General features: G+C 36.9%; 1 long non-coding RNA gene across 5 annotated transcripts in view; it reads left to right on the forward strand.

Annotated features, from left to right (window-relative positions):
* Positions 1-5,774: 5,774 nt before the first annotated feature.
* LOC147837636 (uncharacterized) overlaps positions 5,775-27,218 on the forward strand; it is a 40,016-nt gene continuing 18,572 nt past the window's right edge. The window contains exons 1-3 of one of the 5 annotated variants that reach the window (XR_015526107.1): positions 5,775-6,459; positions 6,533-6,667; positions 9,214-9,445. This is a non-coding gene — a long non-coding RNA (uncharacterized LOC147837636). The other 4 variants (XR_015526108.1, XR_015526110.1, XR_015526111.1 and 1 more) reach the window with 4 other exon arrangements.

Consider the following 27,218-nt stretch of genomic DNA (forward strand, 5'->3'; position numbering starts at 1 on the left):
TATTTGAGTTTGAACCAATTTAATTCCCGCCATGCTTCAGGAAATCTTCTGTTCACCTTGAGTCAGGCTTGTGTAAATGTGTGATTCCTCCAGGACTTGAGTTCAGTCTGTTTGTCTGTCAGCGGCACCTGTACCTGCACCACCTGAATCCAGATCAGTCTCAAAGCTCTTAGTATTCAGTACAGACGGATCTGCTCCTGAAACAGCAAAGACACGCGGGACTTGCAGCTCTGAAGAACTTTCACACAAGCACAACAACACGCTGAAGAGAATATACTGGGTAGATCTGCACTGAAAACAATGGTTCATTAGATTTACTACGTTTTGTTTTAAGGTAAGTGGTTGCAAACTATTTATATGGGCTCAATTTAAACAAACAACTTAAGTTAAAGATTGGAACTTGAAACATGTGGAAAACATATTAAAATGAAAAAATTACCACATTTAATATGTTTAAATTCAGCCCCCCCCAAATGTATATTATTTCCTCTTTCTATGCTACCTCTTAACTGACCGGTTTTCCCCTAAAATGTGTGGTCGGAGGAGTCCAATTTCGCTCCATGCAACAGTGTTGTGACAAAGGCTCATCATCATCATCATAAATTGTTTGCAACTAGTAACCATAAAATTTTAGTAAATCCAATGAATAATTTTTTTCAGTGAGCATATGGAGAAAGCTAAATTTTTTTAATTAGGCAGGAATATATGTTATAAATATTTTTTAGTTAAAATATTTATATTGTTACATTTTATTTAGGTTAAATCTTGCCCTTTTAATTTAATTTCACTGCAACGTAATACACTATTTTTTTAAAATGTTTTTTTAAATGCAATATAATGCAGAAATAAGAATTTTTTATTAATTGATTGATTTTTTTTCTTCACTATACTTCGCTATATTGCATTAATGCAATTTTTTTATACGTTATCATTAAAATATTAATGGATAACAAGAATTGATTTATTGTAATTGTCTATGTTATGTTCTTTGGGGACTACTTTTTCAATGTATTTCATTTTACCATCAATTAAATGTAAAATAATGTGGTAATGTAAGTTTATTTTCAGTGACCGAAAATAAATTTGTGGGTAAAAATGGTTTACTTAACCTTTGATTTATTTTATTATCAATACAATGTCCAAAGTTGCTCCAGTTTTATATTATTTTACTGGGTGGTGCAGTTAGCTCTGTTGCCTTACAGAAAGTAGGTCGCTGGTTTGAGCCTCGGCTGGGTCTGTTGGCATTTCTGTGTGGTGTTTGTATGTTCTCCGGGTGCTCTGGTTTCCCCCACAAGTCCAAAGACATGCACTATAAGTGAATAGGGTAAGCTAAATTGTCGTTTATATGTATGAATGAGAGTGTATGGGTGTTTCCCAGTGATAGGTTGTGGCTGGAAGGGCATCCGCTGCGTAAAACGTATGCTGGATAAAGCTGCGGTCACACTGCACTTTTCTCCCCATAGACTTTCATTCATACGCACGCGAATGTGTCAGCCTGATCTGACGAGGAAACGTAAGTATTTTACGTTTTGTCAGTTTAGTGGCTAATTCGTACAAATTCGTACGAGTTCAGTCATACGAAAATGTACAAATTTAAAAAGGAGGCATGGCACCTAACCCCAACCATCATTGGGTGATGAGCAAATGGTACTAAACTGTATGAATCAGAATGTACGATTTTATACGAATCACTAAATCGAAAAGTTACGAATTGAGGTGAGATTGCATTGAATGTGTCAGACCAGAAAAGTAAGGTCATGCGGCAAGTTTCGCAGTTTGCTGCATTGGAAAGTTCAAGCTTGGTGAACTCTCACCTGTGAAATCACGTCATATGATTGCGTGAGACCAAACGAGAATCAAAACATGACCTCTCTGGACAGAAATTTTAAACATGGACAAATCGCTCGCTTTTTTAAATGTCTAATCATTTTGTTTTATCCCGCCCCTTTTTGCAGTGACATACGACAGAATTTCGCAAGCTTAAACTCTAGCGTGATTGCGGCATAAGTTGGTGGTTCATTTTGCTGTGGTGACCCCTGATTAATAAAAGAACTAAGCCGAAAAGAAAATGAATGAACAAATGTCCAAAGTTCATTAACAAATCTTTTGTTTACATTTTTTATGTGTTTAATAAAATTATGTGCAGGATAGTTCTTGTTGAGATTCACCCCCATAAAGTCTTTTCCGCTAACCCAGGCTTTATCTATAAAAGATGCTTCAAGTAAGCCAGAACAAGCAGACAAGACAAAAAAAATCTATAAAAGATTTGATGCAACGTCTGCGAGTCCAACAACCAGTTTCCTCTTCAGAAACACTCAATAGTCACAGTCTGGAAACTTGTAAACATGCCATTGGTTTCCTGACAGACTGATAAAAACCTGTGCTGTTACATTTCTCAGAATCTGCCATGTTTTCAAGCCATTGTGTGTAGTATGCATGCGTCAAAATGTGATGCATCAATATATAGTTATATATTAGTGATGTTTAAAGGTCACCTGCTCAAATGCCTTTATCTGTTGTAATTTAGTTTATCCTTCATCTTCTCTCAATCTTTTTTTTTTGCTTATATTTTTTTTTAACATCAAATGATGTACTAAAAATGTGCTCAAAACAGTCGCCATTTAGATATATCCACAAAAAGACCACCATTGTTTTTTCTTTTGTTAACAAGTACTCATTCAAGCCTGTCAACTGTCACTAGTTATACAATTTTTGTAAACATCACCATTTTCCAAAAAGAAAGCGTTCATTTACACTGAGAAAATAATGGAATTGTCAAAAACGTGTACTATGTTTCCATCCACTTATTTTAATTTGTATTTTTTTATAGGTGGGCATAGACATTTTATTTAATCTAGATTAATCTATGCCTCAATTGAATTCAGGCATTCAGAATATGTGTGCTACCCAAAGAGTAAGTCTTTGAGAACGGGTTTCTCAAGCGAGTTGGCGCATTAGATCAGGGGCTCATCTCCTGTTTCCAAAATGCATCACTAACTGCTTGAGAAACTGTTCTACCATGAGAATTGGTAATGAAAATAAATGATGTTCAAAAGGATGTGCTTGTGTTTACTAACTGTTTACTCAGTTAAACATGAATTTTGAATTGTAGGCCTACATAAGCTCCAAACAGCCATTTTTGATCACCTTAACCTGACTAAAGTCATCACTGAACTAAACAGAAATGGAATTAAGCTGTGGAGTATGCAGATATGTATTGAAGTAAACACCACGATCAAACAATTACCGTCATGTAGGACTTTTCGCCATATTTTCCAAAAAGATCCACACACGCGGCTGTCAGTAAAGGACCACACACACACACACATACACATCGCTAAATGCGGAAGTTTTTTCTTTTCCATTTGGCATGCGTTATTAAATTTCATAACACCCTCACCATTCCTTACTCCTTATTTGCGTCTAATATAAATGAAATGTTCATGAGGTAAAGTGAAACTTCCGAACTGCAGTTAACGTAGGACATCCCACTGATTTGATTCAGAAGGGCACTTTTTTTTCAAACGGCTCACCGGTCAGGTATACATCCGCATTGAAATATAAAGGTGAGAGTCATCATAGCTTGCGTAGAATAGACCCAGCTTTGAGAATAGATTAACGCCGATATTTTTTTGTCATGCAATTAGAGTCATTAACAGCCCACCACTATTTTTTTTTTTATATGTAATGTCCCATACAAATGACTATTGGAAACACTAAGATGTGCATACATTTTAAATATGCGCATAAAAAACTAGGATAAACTTTTATCTGATAGGGGAAAAAAAATGTCCATAAACTACAATGGAAACACCTACTAAACTCATTGATAAATGTTCATAATGGAGGGTGCAATAGACAAACCAGCATTTCCAGCACATTGAAAAACATTTTAAATATAGTTTGCTCATTTTAAAATGCCTCAGCCAAGGTCTGTCATGACAGTGGTTCAGTATTATTATAATTATTCTATTATTATTCCCTCCAGAGCATGTCTGCACTCCCAAAGAGCGACTCACACAAGCCACCGCATTGCATTTCTATTTTCTGAGGCGCAACTCATTTATTAGAAAAGGAAAAAAGCCCTGTGGCTTCTCCTTCTGTACTAAACTATTTGGTGCCAGATTATCAGTGAGTGGGGATTTTGTGGCGCTTTATTCACAAAATTTTATGCGATATTCCAGTTTTCCGCATATTCTAATTCACATCTTTGAATGGAAATATAGCTACTGTCAAAACGGGTTGTGCCACTATTGATTTATTTAATTCATTTTTACTCATGATAACAACACAACTAAAGTCCCTTTATTCTATAGCAGTGGTTCTCAAACTGTGGTACGTGTACCAATAGTGGTACGCTGAGGATCAAATATGTAATATGTACATGCTACAAATATTTCAAAATTGATCAAAAATGATTTACATATGAACATGACATATAATAATATTCATTATATGACATATAGCCTATATTTCTGAGGTCCAGGCAACATTTTCAGGTGTTCTTCTTCGTTGATTTTTTTATTGGCGGTTGGCAAACAACTTTATGATGCATTTCCGGCATCTACTGGTTAGGAGTGTGGATTAGAATTGAAAATTTATTTATTTATTTATTTTTTTCCTCTTATACTTATTAATTTATATTCTATTATACAACCCAGTTTCTCTAAGAAACATTAATAAAGCTTTCAATTTACTATCTCCTATTCTACTACTTAACATACTATTAATATCTATAGTTACCTTATTTTCCTCAATGTCTATCATCATATTCCTTTCCTTTTAATATAATGGACATTTCTTTATGATATGTTCTATACTTTCTTCTTCCTTACAATTATTACAATATCCATTTGGATGTTTTCCTACTCTAAACAGTCCACTATTCAACGCAGTATGTCCAAACCTTAACCTTGAAATAACAGTTTCCTCACGTCTATTTCTCCCTACTGTTCTGTTTTTACCCACCATCCTCTGAATCACGTAATACCATCTTCCTGTTCTTTCTTCTTCCCATTTCTTTTGCCATCTCTCCCTCGCATATTGTCGAATAATTGTCTTCATTTCATTTTTACTAGTTCTTAAAAACAAATCAATTTCTGATTTTTTTGTAGCCTCCTTTGCACATTCATCTGCTTCTTCATTTCCTAAAATTCCAACATGTGCTGGAACCCAGATAAAAGCTAAAATGATCTTCATCTGTTGAATTCTGTATATTGATGGTAAAATTTCTATCAAAATATCCGATCTACATTCTGAATGTCCTGTTTCAATCGATACTAAAGATGAGCTTGAATCAGAACAGATAATTGTCTTCTTTGGTTTGTTTTCTTCTACCCATTGTAATGCCAATAAAATCAAAAATAAATAAAATAAAAAGTCAATAAAAAAAGTATTATAATATAAATAGCCAATAAAAAGTCATTTCACCTGTAAAAATTGACAGCTTATCTGATATTCTGTATCTCTTGATGTTAAAAACTGGAACAAAAGCCACTCCTACTTTATTTTCCATATCTTTTGATGCATCAGTATATATTTGAACATATTCATCATAATTTCTTTTTATATATTCATTTGTATTTTGTGCACTGGGTTTTGGATCACCTCTTTCTTCTTTATTAAACAGTGTCAGATATTTTCAGGTGTTGATTAACTGGATATGTTAATACTTTACATTTTCTTTTTACCTTTTACACATTTTAATTTAAATGTTGACTTTTTTTAGTTAGTTTTTTTTTTTTTACATATAAGCACAGTACAGTGTTAAGGTTCAGACTATTTATGTTTAAAGTGGCTGACAATTATAAATATTATTAATAACAGCCCTGCTAAAAAATCCAGCTTAAACCAGCCTAGGCTGGTTGGCTGGTTTTAGCTGGTCGACCAGGCTGGTTTTAGAGGGGTTTTGGTCACTTCCAGGCTGATTTCCAGCCATTTCCAGCCTGGTCTTAGCTGGTTAGGTTGGGAGATGACCAGCTAAAACCAGCTTGACCAGTAGGCTGGGAGCCCAGCCAAAACCAGCTATTTCCAGCTTAAACCAGGCTGGTCAAGCTGGTTTTAGCTGGATTTAGCCTGTCATTTTCCAGCCTGACCAGCTAAGACCAGGCTGGAAATGGCTGGAAACCAGCCTGAAAGTGGCCAAAACCCCTCTAAAACCAGCCTAGTTGACCAGCTAAAACCAGCCAACCAGCCTAGGCTGGTTTTTTCAGCAGGGAGGAATTAATCTGCCACGTTTTTGAACTGTGCAGAACTAGCTGCTTTACTGGACTTATACGCTGTATTTCAATAATGCTCATTATGGTGGCACTTGGAGATAATTGTTTTTCTGAGGTGGTACATGATGAAAAAAGTTTGAGGACCACTGTTCTATAGTATTTGACTCAACCCGTTTCAAGATGGCGGCCGACGTCGTTCCTGTCGACTGGAATCTACATGGTTAAAAGAGCGCGAAGTGAAGTAAGTGATTCAATTCACTCAACACAAACTTTAGGAAACTGTTTACTTTATATTCATGCCGTCATTATTGCAGACTAAGAACAAAGACGACACTTTATAAGCACCTTTAAAGCACCAGGTTCAGCAAAACACTTAAAGGCATTCAAGCACGAAGGCAGTAATGAACTTAATAACCGTGAAATGAAGTTTGCTGAGGAGAGAAGAGTCTGTGAGTAAATCCTTGTCACATTCTGCACTTTTTTTTGTTGAAGAAAATGACATGAGACAGTGTGTTTGTAGCAGAGACAGCGCAAAACGTTTAATTATCTTCATTTTCGTGATTGCTCTTTAGTCCATTCAGAGCTTGAACAAAACTAATCGACTGCGGGGTTTGGCTTCAGTCATGACGGTATTTGTTATGATGGATTGCGCTTCTGTTTTGTTAGACTCGATGATATAATCGGCTAATTTCCCCTATTTTTGCTTTTGTTTATGAGCTGATAGCGCGCACATTTAGAGTTATTTCAGTCCTAAAATAATCCTGAAGTACCTGCTGTTTCTTTACGCGCGGTTTATTAACTCATTCAAAACATTTATTTTAGGTAGATGACAGACATCTGTGTAAGCTGTTAGACTGTTGGGTGCTTTTACACTGCAAGGCTGTAGTTATGTAGAATTGAGGTAAAGTTGATTTCGTATTCGTTCAGTGACAATGTCCTTATATTTACCTCGCTGGTCTGAAATCTTCCTAGGCTATAGTAAGACTTCAAAACAACATTAGCACTATTTCATTGACTGTGAGCAATGTAGAATGTAGATAGTCATCATATGATTTAATCTAATATGATTTCTCTATTTAGAATTTGCAAAGAATACTTTTCTGAAATTATATTAATGAGGAAGTACAAATGTGCGAACCTAAAACCAAAGTTACCTCAGTGTATGTAGAAATGTATTTGCAGTTTTTTTAATCCTTTTAAAGAAATTGATCTGCCCAAATTAGTTTATTTGCATTTATTTATTTTTGCTTTGTTATTTTGCAGTCTACTAGGTTCGTTCATATGAACAAAATGTAAATTTTATTATTACTGATTTTCAGTACAGTTTATAATTCAATACAATTGCCAACTAAATAACAATTGTGTGTAACCTTTTGGTTATGGTGAAAATGCAATTAGACGCATAACAAACACAGTATAAAAATATTTTATATATATATGAGCAATTCCGGGCAAGTTTTCACCAAAATACGGAAACCGTTTCTGTGTTTTTTGGGTAAGCAAGTATTTTACAGGACTTTAGAAATACTCAAAAATCTCTGTCAGTGTTTTCAAACTATTCTATAAGATTTAAGAGAATCACACAAGTGTTGGTAGTTTCACATCTGTCACATTCATAACAGAGAGATGTCACATCCATAACGACACTTTTTTCCTCATAAATGAGAAAATATTAAATAAAATAAAACCAATCATTTTTGTTTTGTAGAGAGCCAACTCTTATCCTTTTGATTTTCATGGTTTCTTTTTAGTTGTGCAGTTTAATTCACAGAATTTCTGCAAAGTATGTTGTATACTGTAAACCCGCAGACTTTTTTTGTCACATCCATAACGCATGTTTATTTTCCTCATTTAAAGTACAAAACATGTTTACAGATTGATATTTTTCAGGTCCCATAACTCTGTGGTCAGTTGTTCTGTAAAATGTAAACAAAAGTTTCAATATAATGTTAACGTGTACTTTCTATGTGAATTAATTTTTTGAGTTTTTACTGCAAATGTCACATCCATAACGCTGGAATTGCTCATATATTTATATAATTGTTTATACAATTTTTTTTACTTTGCAATTTTTTATTACTGTTATTTTAAAGCTTTGCACATAATTCGTTTAATATTAATTAATAAATTTTAATTAATATTTTGAGTGCATTTGATATTTTTTGTTCATTTATTTTTTTTAGTTTAGTTATATTTAGTTAATATTTATTGATATTTTAGATGTTAGAAAAAAACATTTGGATTACAAATTTACAAAACCCAATTAAGTAATAATTACTTATTATTTTTATACTCATTAATTTTTTTTTTTTACAAAGGAAAATCTGAAACTGAACATACTAACTAGCATTGACCAATTATTTTTCCTTTGCATTTTTGGCTTCTCCAACAGCTCAAAAGTAAATTAAACAGATGATGAAGGCTACTAAAATAGCTAATATTCAATTGTCTTATATTAAATTTATCACTTCGATATTCCTTCATATATCAAAATTATCAGCCCTCCTGTGCAATATTTATTCATGTCCAAATATTTACAAGATATATTTAATGGATATTTAATTTTTTCTTTTGGAGAAAGTCTTATTTCTTTTATTTTGACTAGAATAAAAGCAGTTTTTAATTTTTTTAAAAGCCATTTTAAAGTCAATATTATTAGCCCCCTTAAGCAATATTTGTTTCCGATAGTCTACAGAAAAAACCACAGCTATACAATTACTTTTCTAATTACCCAAACTTTACCCTAATTACCCTAGTTAAGCCTTTAAATGTCACTTTAAGCTGTATAGAAGTGTCTCGAAAAATATCTAGTCAAATATTATTTACTTTAATCATGGCAAAGATAAAATAAATCAGTTATTAGAAGTCATTGAAACTATTATGCTTATAAATGTGCTGCAAAAAACGTTAAACAGAAATTGGGGAGAAAATATTTAAAAATATAATAATTCTGACTTCAACTGTGTATATAATCTGCATTTCTGTTTCTTCACAGCTCCGATCAGTGCCAGATATGCCCGGTGTAAATGCAGCCTTTTATTGGTCCGCTGTGAGGGGTTTTTGGCCCCAGATCTCGGGCCCTGGGCTCTGCAGATGAACTGTGCGCTGTGATCTGCTCTTCTGGCGTTTGGCAGGGCTTCAGTTCGCCCTCTTTTCCGCCATCTGAATGTACACGTGCCAAACTCACGGCCTCCATCTGCCCTCTACAACATGAGCTCATCGGCACGGTGAGTTCGCCAGTCTGTAATCATCTTACAACATGCTGCAGGAATGCACTGCATAACCTGATATTGCCTGGACGCCGCACAAATTGGTGTGATTATATTGAAGAGCTGTAGACTAGAGAGTTTGCTTAGTTAAAGTCCACATGAAATCAAAACTAACCATATTGATTTTGTTAGCTCACAATGCTAGTTTTGTGGTGAACAATTCATCTGTGCAGGTCATTAAGAAAAAGACAATTGTTTGTCCTTGAATCTTTAATTGAAATCTGAAAATGCACTTCCTGTTTGTTTTCAGTTTAATTCTCAGATTAGGTCTCTCTGAGGTATTGGGCGTGGCTTACATTTGTAACCACACCCCCTTCAGCTGTCAGTGTTGACAGCAAACAGAAATGGTGAGCAGGGGTCCGTTCTTCATACGTGGATTACTCAGTTAGCTGGATTTGGACATTGACGATTTGACACGATCCAGAATCGTTTCGTTCTTCAAAGCTGATCCGAGAGTTGTTGTCATAGCAACAGTTCTTCTAGGTCAAACCTGGTCGGGAGCAGGTTCAATTCATATAAACAGGATTAGATCGGCTCAGTTCAAGCAAAGATAATAAAGTATTTTCCGAATTCTGATATTTTCTTACAGTAGTAGTTATATACACCTGAGAAAATGGTACATATTTTTTTAAATATATATATAAAGTTATAGTCATTAATAAAATAAATAAAGTTATACATATTAATAAAACTTATGCAATCTGTACCCTCGAAATGAAAGTACAAAGACTGCCATCTGGTGGTGCAAATAGAAAACTTATTGATATGAACTTTTTAGATCGCTTTAGTACAAATTGTGTATAATAGAAATGCACAATATGTGACTTTTTTTAAAAGCAATAATACATTTATGCAGTCATGAACATGTTTTGATAGTTAATATGTTAGTGATTTGATGCTTCACAAAAGTTGCAGACGCCTTTACCAATATGAAAATGCTTTTGTAAACAACCAGTTATTCTTTACACCAATTAAAAAACGGCTACAATAATAAAGAAAATCTTTTCTAAATGTAGAACTAAATACATTGATTTGCATTGAAATACATAATGAATACTCTTGACACATGAAAGTGTAAAGCCTGCAGACCACAACAAATGTGGAAGGTTATTACGTGTCATATTTAACAAACCGTTTACTGCTAATTTGACGTAATTTTGCTCACATGGATAATTGAATATTAATCAGATGATGTCATTACGCTGCTGTGCCGTCAGCCAATCGTTGCATTGCTGATCATGATTTCGAGGATCGATAGATCTGTCCTTAACAACACACGCAGCGATCTCAGATCAGTTTATCCAGACATTTTAATCTGATTCGCGAACTTGTTTGAAGAACCAAATTAGAGAGAGATCATTTATCAAGATTAAAAGATCCAGGATCTGCCAAATCATCTTAGATCATTTAAGCGAGGTACGAAGAACAGACCCCTGGGGTCAGTTCTTTGTACCTCGCTTAAATGATCTAATATGATTTGGCAGTTCCTGGATCTTTTAATCTTGATAACTGATGTCTGGCTAATTGGGATTCAGAGCACTCACACTTCTCAAATGATCCGGGAAACGGGCCTGGGCACGGTTTGGATAGCATAGTGTGAGTAGTCCCTTATTGTGTGGTCTAGAACTGACGTTGACCTTCCGGGTAAAATTGACAAACAATTTAATTCTGTCAACAGAAATCCCACAAATTTTATCAAATGATATTTAAATAGTTTTGTCTAATGTCATGAGACTGGACTTGCAGATTCCTTGGATCACACAGAGAACATTGATATAATTTATTCCCTAGTTGACACGACTTTCTGTCCACCATCTTGAATTAGTTTGAAACTAGTTTTGAACTCTTCATAGATCGTTAGCTCTGATCATGCTGCAATTTTCCAGTTGCTCTGTAGATTGTTGCCGTGCTTGTTTATAATGTGGCGGTTGGGCTGCTTGGTCCCGACAATTGATGCTTGCAGCTATATTTATTATTGGTGTTGTTTTTCTATAGTAATTTTAAGTTTTATTTGATGGATTTTTATTAATAATATTACGATAAAAAAATATGTATTATGACATGCACGATTCTGACTAAAATGAGAATCACAATTTTTTTTTGCTTAAAATAAAGATCACAATTTTCTCACGATTTTGTTGATGTAAAATAAAAGTTAGAATGAGTCGGCAATTATTATTGTTTTTTCTCAAACATATGGTAAAACAACAATAATATTAAGTGTAGGTCTAGTGAGTTCTATAAATAATTCTATTCTACTTATAATATTTATGTTATAATATTTACTTATAATATTTATGTATATATGTTGAATTATGTTTGAGATATATGCTTGCAATCTGTCATTAAGAACATTATTAGACCATTTCATTTACTGGTAAAATCAACATTATATAGGCTAGAGTAGTTATATTGACACTGTAAACATTTATTTTCATGCACAACTGTGTGTTCGATATAAAAGATAAAACATCAAATGCTTGTCGCAATCATACCTCTAAAATTCGATATGATCATTTAAATGAAGTGCACACTTTCGGTTTCATTTTCACTGCTAAGTGCTGTTCATACTTCCCGCACGGCTCCCGAACGATCACTCTGTGCCACAAACTGAATATTATTTACAACTTTATTACCTGTTACTCACAGCCTATGCAGGTTCTGTTCACTAAAGTAGATGGGCACACGTCAAACATTAAGTAGGGCGCGGGCCTGCCCTCTCTGTGGTCAGCAGCTCACGTCATGTGTGATTTCCCAGCCACGAAAACATCATTGCATGAAGACAGCAATTACATTTTTAGGTGAATTATACCTTATAAATACAGTATGTGACTCTTTCAACACCATTTGGAGGTTTCAATGTCGCTGAGCAATGTATGTGTGAAAATGAAAAAACTGCAGCCGCATCTCCTGAAATTACAAATATGATTGGCAGTCAGCGCCAGTGGTGTAGTGGTTAGTGCGTTGACACATGGACCCCGGTGCTCGCGGCGACCCGGGTTGGATTCCGCCTCGCGGTCCTATGCCGATCCTTCCCCTCTCTCTGCTCCCCATGCTTTCCTGTCAATTCTCTCTACTGTCCTATCAAAAATAAAGGTGAAAACCCCAAAAAATAATTATATTAAAAAAATATATACATATATGATTGGCAGAATCGTAGAAATGCTGGATTAAGATTGTCTAGGGGGTCGAATCGAGATTGCGATCTTTCTTCGATTAATTGGGCAGCTCTATCATGAGACATTGTATGGTCACACTTTACAATAAGGTTCATTAGTTAATGTTAATTAATGCATTTACTAACATGAACAACACATTTACTACTGTATTTGTTCATGCGAGTTAACGCTAGTTAATGAAAATACAGTAGTTCATTGTTAGTGCATGTTAACTCATGGTGCATTAACTAATGTTAACAAGCATGGACTTGGATGTTAATAATGCATTAGTAAATGTTCAATTATGATTAATAAATGCTGTACATGTGTTGTTTATGATTAGTTCATGTTAGTAAATGCATTAACTAATGAACCTTATTGTAAAGTGTATTTTTGTTGTTGTTGTTGTTGTAGTTTTTATAATTACATAATATTAATGTTAAGAATACTTGATATCATATTAATAATAAATCAAATCCAACTCTTGATTATTATAACAAGCTTGGTTCTAAATTATAGTTTGTAAAATAGCTATAAAGAGGGTGACACGGTGGCTAAGTAGTTAGCCTCAAAGAAAGAATGTTCGAGTCTCGACTGGGTCATTTCTGTGGTCTCCCCATGTTGTTGTGGGTTTCCTCCGGGTGCTCCGGTTTCCCCCACTGTTCAAACACATGCGCTATAGAGGAATTGAATAAGCTAAATTGGCCGTAGTGTATAAGTGTGTGTGAATAAGTTTGTATGGGTGTTTCCCAGTACTGGATAGCAACTGGAAGGGCATCCGCTTTGTGAAACATATGCTGGAATAGTTGGTGGTTCATTTCGCTGTGGCGACCTCTGAAATAGAGACTAAGCTGAAGGAGAATGAGTAAATGAACACATATAAGGAAAAATGCTCTTTGCAGTCATATTGTAAAGTATTTATGTCCACCCCCAGCTAACTTAACTATGCTAACAAGACAAACCTCTTAGTTATTTTTAATTTTCATCACATTTTGCTAAATCACCCCACATTTTCCAGCAATTAAGAACATTATAGGCCCTCCATTTGCTCTCCATTAAAATCTCAGCCGAGGTTAAATCTGTGTCCATTTCTTCATTTGTTGAGCCGTCAGTGCGCTGTTTCCTCAGTCTCCAGTGTTTCGGGATGTATCTGGAAGACACTGAACATCTCTTTGAAGTGCAGGGATATTTTTAGGCACGGCACACATCGGGGATCTGGGGAACAGGCTGAAAAGCAGCGGAGGGAGACGGCAAGCCAAATTAAAAGTAATCCATATTTGCTCTGGAGGACGTAGATTTCAAAGATTTAAATATGACCCAGATTTCTCCTTCTCCGAGCGCTGATGTCACACTTCATGCTGGACCCCGTTTGATCTGCTGCTGCTTTCTTTTTAGGGTAAAACCTCACTGTTGGTGGGCGTTTATGGCACGATTGATCTAGTTTAAATAAGCACTACAAACTTGAAAGCATTGAAATATCCAAAATTATGAGGGTAATGATATACTGCAAAAAAGCCTTATTCGAATTCATATTCTTATTTTGGGGTTGGTTCACCAGGGACACGATTATAGCACTTAAAATTGAAAGAAAATTCAGAAATGCTTTCAGCACTTCCGGGGGAGTCCGATAAAGTCAAAACTGCAGAGCGTTCATCGCTTCTTCCCCAACCCTCCATTAGTGTTGTGTTTCTGTGAAAGCAATGCAACCTGTGGAGATCCCATTATAAAGCAATTTACTCTACCTGCCGAGTAATGCAGGCAAATTACAACTCAGAAGCTCCGTCATGCGAGAGGACGACTCTTAATTGAGCTGCCAAAATGCAGGACACACTTCTGATGTCTGATTCTTACACACGGACTGACTGTAAATCACAGACGAGCTCAAGAAATGCATGGAAATAAAGCAAAAAACCTTTTATTAATATAATAATGTTCTCCCTGCGTTCGCGTGGGTTTCCTCCGGGTGCTCCGGTTTCCCCCACAGTCCAAAGACATGCGGTACAGGTGAATTGGGTATGCAAAATTGTCCGTAGTGAATGAGTGTGTGTGGATATTTCCCAGAGATGGGTTGCGGCTGGAAGGGCATCCGCTGTGTTAAAACATGCTGGATAAGTTGGCGGTAAAGGGACTAAGCCGACAGGAAAATGAATGAATAAAGTAATGAATATAATAATGTGTCTTTGGAATGTTTTCCAAGCTCTTAATGATATACAGCGGGGGAAATAAGTATTAAACATGTCACAATTTTTCTCAGAAAGCATATTTCTAAAGGTGCTGTTGACTTGAAATGTTCACCGGTTGTTGGTAACAACCAAAGAGCTCCATATATGCAAAGAAAACAAATCTAATTGGTTTACAAATGAAGTTATGCGTAAAATAAAATGAAATGACGCAGGGAAAAGGTATTGAACAGATGAAAAAAGGGAGCTGTAAAAAGGCAGCGAAAGCCCAGACAGCTCAATAATGCCAGGCGTTAGGTTTGGAGAAAACCAGGCACCGCTCATCACCAGGCTAATAGCATCCCTACAGTGAAGCATGGTGGTGTTGGCATCATGCTGTGGGGATGTTTTTCAGCAGCAGGAACTGGAAGACTAGTCAGGATAGAGGGAAAGATGAATGCAGCAATGTACAGAGACATCCTGAATGAAGACCTGCTTCAAAGTGCTCTAGAACTCAGTCTGGGGCGACGGTTCATCTTCCAGCAGGACAATGACCCAGAGCACACCGCCAAAATATTAATAGAGTGGCTTCACAATAACTCGGTGAATGTCCTTGAGTGGCCCAGCCAGAGCCCAGACCTAAATCCTATTAAACGTCTGTGGAGAGATCTGATACAATGGCTGTACTGTCGCTTCCCATCCAACCTGATAGAGCTTGGGAGGTCCTGCAAAGAGGAATGGGCAAAAACTCCCAAACACAGGTGTGCCAAGCTTGTGGCATCATATTCAAAAAGACTTGAGGCTGTAATCGCTGCCAAAGGTGCATCAACAAAGTATTGAGCAAAGGCTGTGAATACATGTGATCTTTCAGCTTTTTACATTTTTTTTTTGGATAACATGTCTTATTGAGTTTTTTCAAGATTTTACAATAATTCAAACCCCAATACTCAAAACTTACCCTAGACAGGCTTAGGGGAAAAAAAAGAAAGAAAAAAACAGATTAAAAAATAATCCTTATTTACAAAAATATTAAAAATAAAAATAATTTATAATAAATCAATTAATTAATTAAAATAAATAATAATAATAATAAATAATTAATAATAATAAATAAATAAAAATAAAAACTAATTCTAATCAAGCACCAATTAACATTCAGACTTCCAAAGCTTCTTCAATATCTCAGTTTTTTACAACGTTCAAAAACACCTCCCACATATCACACAATTTAGAGGATTTTTTCTTTATATATGTGAGCTTTTCAAGAGCCAAGCATGTTATAAGGTTTCTCAAAGCTTTTTTATTTTGAATAAATTTGCAACAATTTCAAAAACTCTTTTTTTGGCATTGTCATTATGTGGGATTGTGTGTAGGATGTTGAGGAAATTTATTAATTTAATCCGTTTAGGAATAAGGCTATAACATAACAATGTGGAAAAACTAAAGCGCTATGAATACTTTCCAGATGCACTGTAAATAAGCTAATAAAATAAATAAAAATAGTAAATAAAAACATGAATCACAAAATATGGAAAACCGCTACTTTACGCGTGTTTTTAATTGTGTATATATTGTAGTTCAGTGTGTATTTCTGTGAGTTGTCCTCATTTGGTGCAGGTGTTTCTGCTGCAGTTCTGGACTCTCAGCAATCCGAGTGTTTCTCTATGACACCGCAGAGCAGGTGTTAGCAGTGTTAGCGTGATTAATGCCGCGGTGCCCTTTACTGTTTCACAGCGCAGGACGGCATTAGCATTCAAAACATGACGAGCAATGTGTGTGTGGCAGAACAGCAGAACACACATTTACTCAATCTGTTCACACACACTGCAGTTCTGCGGTCTGCTTGTTCGCTTCATTTGCATTCGCCTCTCCGAGAGCATCTCCAGTCTGTCATTCATTTTACACACACTTAAACAGCTAGCCGGCCTACACAGATAAGCGGTCAATGGCTAGATTTAATTTGCTGTCCCTTTAAAAGGCAGTAACAGACCTGTTCTGCTCCTGAGAGTCGATCCTTTAAGCAGTTCATCAATGCGGTTTCTGTGGCATCATTGCGAATTAATGTCCTGAGCGTCCTTGTTGTGCAGTGGCATCTCAATATCGATGGCAAACACGCCAACTGAGTCCGATTTTCCCAGTGTGACGTCAACATCACAGAAGAATGTGTTTTTAAGCAGTGTTTTATGACTAAATTCACATATGCCATGCTGCATTTTTTGTATATGTTACCCTGCAGTACGTAAGGGGCTATTTTTTTGGAAATGGAGTATGGTTTGTAGGGTTGGGCATAATTTGGCTGAGGTATAACTAATATATACAACTAGAGTCTACTAAATATTGAGAAAATCACCTTTAAAGCGGGCATATTGTGCAAAAATCACTTTTATAAGGGGTTTAAACAGTTGTGTGGCAGCAGGGTGTGATTATAGCCAGCTTCTAGAGGTAAACGTTTATTAATTTAGTTTTTTATGATCACATTTCATAAAAACAGTCTGCAGAAACCCTTTGATTGACATTCTCCCTTTGTATGTGTCATCAGAGGAGGTAAGCCCCGCCCACTAGTGACCATCTCTCCCTCATTAGCATAGGATGTACGTCTTGCTTTTTAATCTGCCACTATGCAGACACATAGGCATCTGTAGCTCCGCCCGCTTCTGAAAAAGAGCACGATCTCATTTGAATTTAAAGGGACAGTCACCAAGACGCCACAATTGTAAAGAAAACAAATGCAGCTGCAAGAGTTCCTAGAAAACATGATCACACCCCCCTAATTTTGTTCTCCTTACTCTGGCTGCCTGTGAAGTCTCATATTGATTTTAAAAATATTGTTTCTTACCTATAAAGCTTTAAATAATCCAGCTCCTGTTTATTCAACCAACCTTCTGTCCTGCTACAATCCAACCCGCTTTTTAAGATCTCAAAACTCAGGGCTTTTGGTAGTGCCTAGAATAGCAAAGTCGAGTAAAGGAGGTCGAGCCTTCTCATTTTATATTTAATTTTTATTTATAATGACACTGTTATACAGTTTTTTTTTCAATGGTTTAAAGCTATTAAAAAGGATATTTAGGGGCCACGTGCACTCATTGTCAGGTAAAAGCTCATCTCTCTCCCAAGTTCAGGTTGCTTTATTTTCATGAAGTGTTGTACAGTATTGCCAAAGCATTTTAGATGTATAAAATATGTAATATATTGACATCATCAAATTAAAAAAATATACCGCAAATGAGAAATAAGGGAATAAAGACAATACAATATACAATACAATACAATAATATAATTATATAATAATTACAAGAACAAAAAGTCTAGATTATTTTGGCTTAATTTTTCTGAGTCATTTATTAAAGAATGTATGTTTATCTCTTTTAATGTTTCAGTGACTACATGTGTGCGTGCTGTCAGCAGCTAAGCCAAGCGAAAATAGGCTTAAGGAAAAAGCAATGCAAAACCACATAAAATAAACAGCAATTTTAGAAAGCAAAAGTGAAAGCAAAAGCTGAATCCCAGACATTTTAGGAGATTTTGAAACTATGACCGTGCATATTTTTTAAGTACCCAAAAGGCTTATCCCTTTGGGTCTCGCAGAGATTGTCTGTGGCAATGTTTACAAGAACAGCACAGCCACAGAACATACAGTACAAAACGGGTAGGGCAAGAGAAGATTTTTCACAGGTAATTCCATCACGAGTGTTTGATCTCGACACACACAAAAAAATTGGCCATGGGACTGTGCCATCGATCTTATTAAGGGTGAACCAGTGCCCTATGGAAAGATATATCCATACCTGCCAACACTCTCGTTTTTCCCGGGAGTCTCCCATATTTCAGACCCATCTCCGCCCATTGTTCTGTCTCCCGGAAAACTCCTGGAATTCCAAACCCCACTTCACTTTGCGCGCACCCCCGGATAAAATCTCTCAGACTTTATGATCCGAATATAAACGGGTATGGGTATATCCCCTATTTCTCGCATAACAAAAGTCCTTGGAGGAGTACATAGAAAAGGCTATTTCATGTAAAAGGATGATGATAATAATAGTAAAAAAAAAAAAGATGTCACCAAATATACTTGGGCTGGTAAAATACCTGGGAGGCCCACCTAAGCAAAGTCTATGTGTGGAAAGCACTGTCATGCAAATATTCATCAGAAGTTCTTCAGAAACATGAGTTTCTTCTGTGTGTTCATCCAACAATCAGATTAATTTACATGCATGATGATGAATGCTGAACAAGCAAGTCCTTGAAGCTAAAAACATTGAAATAATGAAATGGGAGCCTAGAGTCCTGACCTAAACCTGATTAAAGATCTTTAGAAAATCTTTAGTGATAATGTTCTGGCTAAGAATCCACTAGAGAAACGACTAATATACACAGTTGAAGAGAATTAATTATTTTTTATAATTGCTTATTTTTCAAATATTTTCCAATTATTATCTTTACAGTTTTGTTTTGTTTTTCAGTAGATTTTTAAACACAATAGTTTTAACCAATTTCTAATAATAGTCATGTTGTCTTTGTTAAATAAGAGAATAGTGAAGTTAAATAAGCAAGTCATTGGACAAAAGTAGTTTGTTCAGTAGCCAAAATTCCAACCCAAGCTCATTCTGGAAACGTAGCCCCGTGGACGTTTCTGGAGACCACGATTTACGTGGCCGGAGGTATGTAAAGGCCGCATTTGTTTTTTTTTCGAGCGAACGCCGCGGGGCGGTGTGGCGCCGCTCTGCCCCTCCTCTTCGCGCTCGCCCGGCCAACGGCTCGCCTCCGAGTGGAGGGCTTTCCCGACGCAATCAGTTCGACCGCCTAGCTCACAGCGTTGCGGAGGCCCTGGAGGAGGAGGATGAGCTGGAGCCGGCCACGGTGGATGACGACCGGGATCGAGTCCGGGGAACAGCGGGTTCCGGAAATCAGGTAAGACGAAAAACGAAATCCGGAAAATAAGGGCGAGAACGCGGCGGGATCCGAAAACGCGGTCGAAATTGAAGACAGGGGCTTTTGCTTTTTTTTTTTCTTTTTTTTTTTTTTTTTTTTTTTCAATCTGGCGGCTATTCGCGCGAGAACGGCGCGGGCGCGATCCGCGAAAACAAAAAAACGCTCGAATACGTACCTCCCGGGACGTAAATCGCGGTCCGCAGAAACGTCCGCGGGGCTACGTTTCCACAATGAGCCCGGGTTGCAAAATTCTTAAGGGGTCTAATATTATTAATCTTAAAATATATATATATATATATATATATATATATATATATATATATATATATATATATATATATATATATATATATATATATGTTTTTATTCCAACCAAATCAAAAAGAAATTCGAGTTTCTCAAGAAGATAAATACAATAAAAAATACTGTGAAAAATGCCTTTGCTTTGTTTAACATCATGTAAGAGCTGGCCATTTTCTCTTCAACTGTATAAATGTAAACAAACACAATTTATCCAGCATGTGTTATAGTGAAGCGGACTCACTGATGAAGTCTAGTTAGTGTATTTAATGGTACTGAGCTCAGCAGTGCTGGTCAGCAGGGTCTAGTTAACACATCTCTTCTCATAACAACGGGTCTCAGACAGTCCTGCCAGCGGTGTTTTCTTGTCCTCTCCTCACGAAGGCAGTGTGTAAAACGGTTGTCCGCGACTGATTCATTCTCCCAGCAGGCCTGCTGGAGCCCATAAACACTGTGCTGAGAGCGTAATCAATCTGAGAGCGCGTGTGTGTGTGTGTGTGAGCGAGCGGTGAGAAAAATGTACTTCTGAACGCCGTCATGCACATCCATGAGTTCAGAGGAGAAAAGAGAGCAGGCTGGTAATGCGAATCATCAAAAACCGTAGCGTTTGGATCTGATGACACTTTATAATGAGGTTATATATATGCTAATGTTAATGCAATTACAGTGGGATGAATGCAATTATATTAACATTAGTTTATGCAGTTATATTAACATTCAGGATTGCAATAGTCAAAATGATGAATAATATGTTTAATACATACAATATGTATACTATAATACATACTATGCACTCACCGGCCACTTTATTACGTACACTGTAATAGTACCGGGTTGGACCCCCTATTGCCTTCAGAACTGCCTTAATCCTTCATGGCGTAGATTCAACAAGGTACTGGAAATATTCCTAATGCTTCATATTGACTTAATAGCATCACACAGTTGCTGCAGATTTGTCGGCTGCACATCCATGATGTGAATCTCCCGTTCCACCACATTCCTAAGGTGCTCTATTGGATTGAGCTCTGGTGACTGTGGAGGCCATTTGAGTACAGTGAACTCATTGTCAAGTGCAAGAAACCAGTCTGAGATGATTCACGCTTTATGACATGATGCATTATCTTGTTGGAAGTAGCCATCAGAAGATGAGTACAGTGTGGTCATAAAGGGATGGAGATGGTCAGCAACAATACTCAGGTAGGCTGTGGTGTTGACATGATGCTCATTTGGTACTAATGAACCCAAAGTGTGCCAAGAAAATATCCCCCACACCATTACACCAACACCACCAACCTGAACCACTGATACAAGGCAGGATGGATACATGCTTTAATGTTGATGATGCCAAATTCTGACCCGACCATCTGAATGTGGCAGCAGAAATGAAGACTCATCAGAGCAGGCAATGTTTCTCCAATCTTCTATTGTCCACTTTTGGTGAGTCTGTGTGAATTGTAGCCTCAGTTTCCTGTTCTTAGCTGACAGGAGCGGCACCCGGTGTGGTCTTCTGCTGCTGTAGCCCATCTGCCTCAAGGTTGGACGTGTTGTGTGTTCAGAGATGTTCTTCTGCAGACTTCGATTATAACGAGTGCTAATTTGAGTTACTGTTGCCTTTCTATCGACTGGAATCAGCAGTCTGGCCATTCTCCTCTGACCTCTGGCATCAACAAGGCATTTGTGCCCACAGAACTGCCGCTCACTGAATATTTTTGTTTTTTAGACTATTTTCTGTAAACCCTAGAGATGGTTGTGCGTGAAAATCCCAGTAGATCGACAGTTTCTGAAATACTTAGATCAGCCCGCCTGGTACCAACAACCATGCCACATTCAAAGTCACTTAAATCATCTTTCTTCCCCATTCTGATGTTCGTTTTGAACTGCAGCAGATCCTCTTGACCATGTCTACATGCCTAAATGCATTGAATTGCTGCCATGTGATTGGCTGATTAGAAATTTGCGTTAACGAGCGGTGGGACAGGTGTACCTAATAAAGTGGCCAGTGAGTGTGTGTTACTTAAATTTAATCAGGTTTCAACTATTTTTTTTTTCTAGTTATACAAAGTTTAACTTAAAAACTTTTAGTCAGTTTGATTTTCTATCTAAGGATGACTTAAAGTTTATTTGATTAAACAAAAAGCATTTTTTGTGTTCTTTTCATTAACTATAGTTTGCATTTTTTAATGCAATATTGTTAGTAAGTCCAGACATGTGTTTTGAATAATTTAAAAAGTATGCTTTCTTAAATAGTCGGTTATTAAACTTTGTTTGAAAATAAAATATAAATTTGTGCTTGTTGTCAACTGTAAAATTAAGTCTTTTACAATAGACCAGTTTAATTTTTAATATATAATTATTTTAGTGCAGTAATGTCCATAATTAATCAAAAAAACACCAGTTTTAATTTCGTGATTATTTTTAATATTACAGACAAGTCATTAGAGCTACATCATAGTGTTTAAGGCCTTCTTTGAAAGCTTAATCATTTTATAATAATTATAAATTGTGTTGCAAGCAAAAGCTGAGCAAAATCTTTATGTGAAACTTCATTTTTTTAGTGTCCAAAAAAAGACAAACTTCATTTTTTTTTATTTTAAAGAATATTAATTTGGTTGGGTGACACGGTGGCTCAGTGGGTAGCGCTGTTGCCTCACAGCAAGGAGGTCGCTGGTTCAAATCCCAGCTGGGCCAGTTGGCATTTCTGTGTGGAGTTTGCATGTTCTCCCTATGTTGGAGTGGGTTTCCTCCACGTGCTCCGGTTTCCCCCTCAGTCCAAACACATGCGCTATAGGGGAATTGAAGGAACTAAATTGGCCATAGGCGTCACAGTGGTGCAATAGGTAGCACGATCGCCTCACAGCAAGAAGGTCTCTGGTTCGAGCCTCGGATATACATGTGCTATAGGTGAAATGGGTCAGCTAAATTTTCCATAGTGTATGTGTGTGAATGAGTATGGATGTTTCCCAATGATGGATTGCAGCTGGAAAGGCGTCTGTTTTGTAAAACAAATGCTGGATAAGTTAATTCCGGTTCATTCCGCTGTGGTGACTCCAGATTAATAAAGGGACTAAGCCGAAAATGAATGAATAAAAATTGACCATAGTTTAGATGTGTGAAAGTGTGTGAATGTGTGTTTCCCAGTACTGGCTGGAAGAGCATCCGCTGTGTAAAGCATGCTGGATAAGTTAGCGGTTCATTCCACTGTGGTGACCCCTGATGAATAAAGAGACTAAGGCAAAGGAAAATAAATAAATACATTTTGTTGCTGGTTTATCTAAGTGACTGTTAGCAGAAACCGTTGTGAATGAGTGTGCGCTACAAAAACACTCTTGTAGCCTCTGTGCTTCATCATCTGGACGTTAAACACGCTGTTGCCGCATCCTGTCCAGCATCATTGTTTGCATATAACCAGAATATACGACTTCACATGTGCAGCCAACCAACTATACTCAGTTTTATTAGTTTTGGCTCATTTTTTCTTTCTTGGAGTCCACATGGACGAACGTTGTGTTGAATCTTTCTCATCTCTGCTGGCTGTTTTCACATTCATCACCTGTCCAGTGTTCCCTGTTCACTATCCTATCTCAGCCTGCAGTTTGTGTCGAATCGATGCGAGGAAGAAAGATTAACAGTGATCTCGAAGGATAAAGCTGATTTCCCTGTAGTGCATTGAAACCGCTTTGATTGATGTTTGATTTAATTTAAAGTGAAACATGAAGAGTGGGAGGGGCATATCAAGTAGCCCCTCCCCCTTTGAAAAGCAGCCACTAATGTTTTTTGTTTATATCACAGATCTGCCAGTCAGAGGGGCTCAGAAAAAGTGCTGGATAAGCGACAGCTTTAACCATGTATTATAAAGAGTGGGATACTTAAGAATACTGGAGAGCATTTGATTGGTTGGATTACCTAATGAGTGCAGGGTGATGTCATACATTTTTTGATCCGTATTGTTAATATAATACTATTGTATATCTTCTCAATGCAGATGTCTTCGTTTTGGACCACACAAGCTTATAGAAAACGTTTGTTGTTTGTGCGTATCGTCAGCATTTTCCGAGACATTTTTTGACACTGTTTTTCGTTTGCTGCAGAAACACTCAGCTGTGAACGTTTTTCCAGCGCATCGTTTTTTTCAATCGGTTGCTATGATATTGATGTATCGTTACAAGTTGAACGTCTTTAGCAGATTATTTGTTGACCGTTGCATGGTATTTTCCCGCCCATTCTCCACTGTGATTGGACAGCTAGCTCAAAAGTAACACTGATTGGCTCTGCAATTTTCAACTTACAATGGCTCAAAAAACGTAGAGTGATTATCGTACAATACAAACTTAAGGCCTTGCTACACTGCAGGCGCTCAAAAAAACACATCACTAACATTGACACCAACAGAAAACAAACTCTGTTTGAGGAAAAAGAAACACTTCGGTGGACACGCAGCCTTAATGAAAATCAGAAATACTCCAATACACAAGGTGGAGCTGTGCAATTTAGCATTTCTGACATTCACTTGTTGCACAGAAGTCGTCACTCTCGCACTTCTTTTTGGTGCATTTATCGTGTAAGCTTTAAACCTTCTCCACTACTGCACACCTGCTCAGAAGTTTGCGGAAAAAAAGCCATGAAATAAAATTTTACGAATTCAGCTTGACTGTGTTGTTTTTGAGCGCCCTCAAGTTGTGTTTATGCAGCTCAATGTGCGTGAACAAATCTGCCAGTCTCATTAGTGGGACAGTTTTTAACATGGCACATCAATCGAAGTTTTATTTTTAAGGATATTTTTATGTCGTTTTTTGCATTAGCTTTTTCACATCTCGAACATCTCTCGCGAGAGCCGTTTGCACCCGCGATGTTCTCGCGTAAAGCCACTGGAGGCCACTGTCTGACTGGGCGACCGGGCATTCGGCCAACCCATCCCTCTCTCCTCATCTTTCCCTAAACCCAACCGGTTTTACCGATTGACCCACCCGCTTGCTTCCCTAAATCCAAGCAACGATTTTCAAAAGCTGTCCAAAAAAAGAAAAGCCCTCGTCTAATTTTTACCACGATTTCAGATTTCACCGAATTCTCACCCTGTTATGAACTCATTCACTTTATTTTTTTGGATTCTGTTTTTGTCTTACCTGATTTCTGGAACCTGGTCGTTGCCGTCCTTGCGGTCAGCTCCTCTCCACGTCTCCACTCCACTGTCGTACACGACGAGTTAACCAGACAAACTAGTTACGGCGGGAAAGCCCTCCACACGGAGGATAGCTGTCAGTCGATGAGCGCGAAGAGGAGCGGCGTCACACCGCCCCATAGCGTCCGCTTAAAAAAATGAAATGCAGCCATACGTACCTCCGGCTACATAAATCATGATCTTCAGAAACGTCAGCGGGACTACGTTTTCAGAATGAGCTTGGGTTGGAATAATGAGTAGGGCAGGATGTCATTCTTACCGATAAATGTGTGTTTCTTGTAAAATACGAAAATGAAAGCATGTTAACTATTAACGAGAGCTTTTTATTTGTCAGGAAAATAGACTGAACAGCAGTCTTGGTTTATTTGTCACATAAGTCAACTGCTATGTATGAGAAAGTCTTACCTCTGATTTAGCTGAGCGGGACTCAGACACGTTACTTGTACGTGACTTGTTTTAGCTCTTTTGGTTCATTTAGAAACTTTTGCCGGTGAAAGCAAACCACACCAAAAACAAAAAGCAAGATTGTAGCATTTTTAAACCCTGTTTAAGAACAAGAGAATCGATCCACAGGTGTGAAAGCACCTTAAACCAAAAGAAAACAATGTAATTGTTGTGTTCGATCTATTTATGTAGCCGTAAAAGCTAATAAGTTAACTTAAGTTAACTTAATAAGTTAACTTAATAAGTTAACTTAATTCCTTCATGTCGTCCCAACACAAATTGAGTGTGGATCCGAGTAAAGCGATCACCAGTGAGTTTTGCATTTGTTCATAATCGTTGCAATAAATTTGCTAAATATGTCACGCAGATCATCTTGCTGGAGGTCACCGATCGCTGGCGTGTTTCCTCCTCCTCCTGGCATTAGTGTCATTGATAATGTAATCACACGGCTGCGTATCTTTCAGCATCTTCTCTGCCATTACCACCAGGAAATGAGTGTTTGCAGCTGATCTTGTTTGCCAATGTAGGTCACGGTCTTAATTAGCGTGGTCGATTATGAATCTCCTGCAGGTGAAAAACACTGTTACATGATCCGCTGGATTTATGTGGCCTAGGAAATTAGGTTTAAATGAGTAATTATTTAATTTAGATTTGACTGAATATAGAGTTCGCAGCCCGAGGGGATTTGAATATTTGATTTTCATGGAAAAGGCAGTCAGGATGTTAAACTGGGAATGTTATTTGGTTATGATTAGTTTTAGGTGCTCAATATGCTATTTTATTATATATTGCACAGATCGTTGTTAAGAGAACATTGTTTTTAGTCAAAGATGTATTAAAAATGAGATAAGACATTTATAATATTACAAAAGATCCTAATTCAAACAAAATTTTAGAAGTTTTTTTAAATAAAATTTTATGTAGCATGTTTAATCACCACTTTAGCCAGCTACGATTGGTTGTTGATGTTTTAGTGTCTTATTAGCATGTTTTAGCATGTTAATCGCATGTCGCTAATATAATATAACCTTTACAAGCCTGATTTAGAACATTGTTTTAGGATATTTAGAACAATTTAGAACATTGCTAACTTAATAGCATATTGCTAACATTTAATTACATTGTGTTAGCTCTTTGCTAACATGATTTATCAAGTTACCACTAACTTGTTTTAACAACTGTCATGCTATCATAAAACATGAAGCTACCAGTTGTAACACATTTTTGGCATGTTAAGTGTGACTTAAGTTCTTTGAATATTTGTGATGTATGTGACAATTGTTGATGCTTTAGTGTCTTATTAGCATGTTTTAGCATGTTAATCACATGTCGCTAATATAATATAACCTTTACAAGCCTGATTTAGGACATTGGTAACGTTTATAGCATGTTTACCAAGTTGCTAGCATGTTTTAACACATTGCTAGTGTTTACGACATCTTTTCCATGTTTTAGCTTGTTGCTAATATGATATAGAACATTGTTAACATGTTACTAAAGTGATATAGCACCCTGTTACTATGTTGTATCAGATTGGTTGCATGTTGCATCAGGTTATAATGCAC

The sequence above is a fragment of the Danio rerio genome, chromosome 25 (assembly GCF_052040795.2).
Source record: "Danio rerio strain M-AB ecotype USA chromosome 25, GRCz13ab, whole genome shotgun sequence".
Lineage (NCBI taxonomy): Eukaryota > Metazoa > Chordata > Actinopteri > Cypriniformes > Danionidae > Danio > Danio rerio.